Below are 4,567 nucleotides of genomic sequence, written 5' to 3' on the forward strand. Positions count from 1 at the left end.
CGGATTTTCTGTATATAGAAACCACATGTAATTAATTTCCGATTACGATAGTTTGTGTAGATACCACCCACAGTCAAGAGTATATTCTCGCGATCTATAGATAGTGTTCTATCCATGAAGCGTGTCATATAGTGGGCAAACTACCTTTATGAAATGCAGTACACGCGCCGTCGTGATTTCGTTGTGCAATTACGTTCTTGAGTTGACTGTGAGTTGAGTGTTTAAATGACGCATACAAAGGCACTGTATGTATATTTCGTGTATAAATTATGGTAAACGTTTGTGATTTACGAAACAAAGCAAGGAATTTTATTTTTGTAAGCCACAAAGTAACATGTATTTTTGGCAAAAGTGGTTGTTTAATTCTTGCGTAGATCCGCAAGAATTAATATTAACATTGAAAGATATTCGCATAAATTTTGCATAAATTACTTTCATACCAAATAAAATAAATTTCCTTCTTTTAATCCTTCTTTTGAAAAAAAACGCCAAGTTTTTATTTGGCCAGACTTTGTTAGAGGGGGAAATAAGTAACGTTTGTCAAAATATTTGATACCTTCATATATGCTAATAAAAATAATTAATTTAAAACAGATATTGTTTATATAAATTTTGTTTGTAAATCAAACGCTTGTCTGTAAATCAAACGTTAAAATTTAATAAAATAATAAAATATAATTTTTATAATATCTGTAAATCTACATTTAATTAAAACACAGTTTTTTTTTATTAAGCAACTAAGATTACATTAACATAAAACATACTTATTACATATAAAAATCTATGAACCTTTATTTTACATTTATTTTACTAAAATAATTATAAAAAGAATTCTGGGTAAAAAATAAAATATTTAAAATAATTAAATTTATACTTTTTATAATTTTTGATATTGTTTCGCAAAAAATGTGCTTTTTTTAAGAAATACTTACTTCTTTTATCATTTATTTTATTTCTACATGTATTATTTAAATTACACTCATAATAAAAAAATCAAGACACTTTACAGAAATATTTTCTTATTAAGTATTATTCTTCTTACAATAATTTTCAATAATTATGACATAATCATAAATATCGCAAATAATGTAATATAGAAATTAACCGAACAAGTAAATTCTCCTTGGCACGTAAAAACATTCATATAGAAAAGAGCCCAAGGTTTTATTAGATAGCTTCGCGCAAATTCTTTGCGAAGTAAAGAAATAATCGTCGCTGTGGAGAGCATAGTGACACGTTCGCTCTCCCGGAATTTGGTTTTGCTCGCAACTTGAATCGCACTCCCATCCTCGTGGACAGTTCGCAAACGAGTGGTTGCGATCGGCACGCGGTACCGAAAGGGCGGTCTTAATCTGATCGACGATCGGAATCATGCGAAAATAATTGCGCGGTAAGGATGTCCTTCTTGCACGAGATACCCAGGGGGATGTACCGCAGAAGAAGATTCATAGTCGTTGCCGACAATATCGGAGATCGTGGACCAAAGGAGGGAAAGAACAAACGTGAACTCGAGTATCTATGTATTTGTATCGACCAGATGCTACTGAGAGTCGCGGGATACCGAATGCACGTACTGTGGCATGGCGCCAGGATCCTCGAGAATGCAGACCGAACGTGGATCTGCATTGGCGATGGGATCACGTAGGTTTTCTGTCCTACGTGTCCCACAAACTCGAGTCGCATGGAAGATGAACGACTTGATCATAATGAAGAGGTATGGCAAATATTTATTGAAATATTTGTCCTACGATTTTTTTCGTCGAAGGAGGATTATCGTAATAAAGATTTATAATATAAAGATTTCATATAACGTAAAGAGAGTTTTTGTTAACAAATAAAGCATTTTTTTCATAGTTTATATTATAAAATCTTAATGGATATTTTAAAGTATACCAATGATGAGATCAGATTTTCTGCGAATATATATTGAAGTAACAGTCCAATAATTCTTTGAATAAGAAAAAAAATATTCCTGTATAAAGTAAAAAGATTTATGAATTGATAAATAGGAAGAATTTTTGCTTTGATATAATTTTCATAGAGAATGCTGTTATGTTTCAAATTCATATACCTATTAAAATATTAATTAACAAAGACAGATACTTGTGTTCGTATTCTTGATGTTATATGAAATAAATATGTAAGAAAATACATAAAGAGCGACTTGTGTTCACTCGACTTGGAAGTAGCGATGATTCCTTTTCGAGCAAATATGATTCTCTCTATATATTCCTTATATATCGTCAATCATTTATTATTTTATAATAAAATTAAGTTTTTCGCTTTTCTTTTAGATTTGTTTAAAAAGTTTAACATTTCAATTATATTTAGTTATGATTAGAACTTTACAAATAATAAATCATAAGTAAGAGAATTGAAATAAGTCTAAGTTTGTATTACATTATTGTTTGTACGTAACATTATTAACGTAACATTATTGTTTGTACGTAATTGTCATTGCTAAAAAAGAGCAATGTATTGCGTGACTGACATTTTTAGAGCTAATTGTCGACAGATGTTATCCGGAATAACGAATTATGACCTAGACTGAAACGTAAAGCGAACCGACACGTCGAGAAGAACTTATGGACACTCTGGCGTGTTTGGTGGAAGGTAGTCCGATAAAAAGGAACACCACAAGTATGATGGCTGCACGGACGTTTAGACAGGAAGAAAGTGGAAGTTCGCTGAGAAGTGTCGGTTAAAGTCGACGGGCTGACTCGTTCCTCGTTCTTGTTTTCCAAGCTCCGAGGCTTGCTCACCCGCACAGCACGAAATTCATCATTAGATCCTTGAGCTGGGATACACCTCGGCAGAAACGTGGTGATTATCCCCGACGGCGGGGCTGCGAAAATTGCGGCGAAAACCGTTTGTTCTCGCGCGTAGAATTAACATTCTGCCAAATTTATGACGCCTGCATCGCAGTTCAAGACAATGACGGTGATATTGATTACGGGCGTGGCGCGAGTACCTTCTTCTCCATTATCTAACAAAGTTCGCAGGAAACTCAACCTCTAGAATTGCAAGTGATTATTGTAGTTTTGATGTTAGAAGTAATATATAATCGTAGTTAATTTTATTCGCTGAGGACATCTCTCAATCGCTTAGGAAAAAAATTTAGTCACAAATGGTATTATTTATAAAAAAATTAAGAAATATATATAAGAAAAAAGAAATAGACTCTTAATTTATATTTTAAAATAATTCCAGTATAAATTAACAAGAAGCTCTTTCACGTGTTATAAAGAAGATGTTTATGCTTTACACAAAGAGAATGACTTTTCAAAAGAAAAATTTTACTCTCAAATGTAGATTTAAATACAAATGATAATTTAATAAAAATCATGAAATATGAGTGGTAAAGAAGATATATAGGATGTAAAGAAACAAGTATCGGTAGGACGTGACATCGAAATCCATGGTGAGGTTTCTTTTGTGAATGCGAAAATAGTACGTATGTTGCACTGAGCCATACATGGTTCTTCGACCACCTTTAGGAAAGAGAGCATCGAGAGATTTTTATGCGGCACTTTAAAATGCCCCCTTCTCCATTAAAGTCCCAAAGTAATACGAAATAACCGCAGGTCGATGGCGACGGCGGCAGCGGCGCCATTTATTTGAGCTCGTAAACATCGATACTGTCGAGTCTCACAATCTCCATCATCAAAATCGTTTCTGGGTGTTAAGGCCCTTCTTTCCCCCTTCTTTCTTTCTGCTCCCTCTGTAAAACGGAGCCCTGCGGCTAAATGCCCGATGAAATAAAATCCGGGTATCGTAAACGCGCGAAATAACTATTGGTTCGAACTGCTCGAAGAAGAGAAAAAGAGAATTCAAGGTGAGAAAGGATTTCGGAGTAGGGATAAAAAGAGAAAAATTGTGAGTGAGTGAATGAGAGAGAGAGAGAGGGGGGGGAGGGAGAGAGAGAGAGAGAGCAATTTATTATTTTAAAAATCTATAAGTAAAATACTAAAGTAAAAATAAATAAGTAAATAATTGTACAAAACACAATAAAATTGAAGTAATGAATAGTCTAACTTAATGAATACTAAAGGTTAAAGAAAAATTAAAAATATAAAGATAAGAAGTATAAATCTTTCGCTTTTTCAAAAAATTTAATAAGTAAAAAAGAAGAAATAAAATTTTATAGTGGATTTTATTGTAGGAAAGCGGACTGAATATGAAAAGAAAAAATAGAAAACTGAAAAATTTGTAAGGAAAAACAATTTAGGATCAAATACTGTTGAGCGGAAGAATAATAGACTCTATTTTATGAATCAAAAAAAGATGAACTTTATATACTACCACAAAAAAAATATCATTTCACAATAAAACTCAATGTCAATGGATAACGTTTTTCGCATAAACATAATGTACATAAAATAATTTATGATTCAAAATTACGTTGAAATATAGCAATCTCCATGTATTTGTAACCTCTTGGTTCCTATATTTAAGTGGAACTGTACTGTGAGCTCTAAGATGAAAAGTTCATGTAGATATTAACAGATTATATATGTATCTATATGTTATCTTCCGTATTTTAAATATTATTTTCTATATTTTAAAT

The 4,567-nt window shown here is 32.3% G+C and overlaps 1 protein-coding gene across 2 annotated transcripts in view; it reads right to left on the minus strand.

The window, feature by feature from the left end:
* The window catches only part of LOC108688203 (epidermal growth factor receptor), a 150,948-nt gene that overhangs the window by 8,454 nt on the left and 137,927 nt on the right, over positions 1-4,567 (minus strand). The window lies entirely within an intron of this gene.

This window comes from Atta colombica, unplaced genomic scaffold, assembly GCF_001594045.1.
Source record: "Atta colombica isolate Treedump-2 unplaced genomic scaffold, Acol1.0 scaffold226, whole genome shotgun sequence".
Taxonomy (NCBI): Eukaryota; Metazoa; Arthropoda; class Insecta; order Hymenoptera; family Formicidae; genus Atta; species Atta colombica.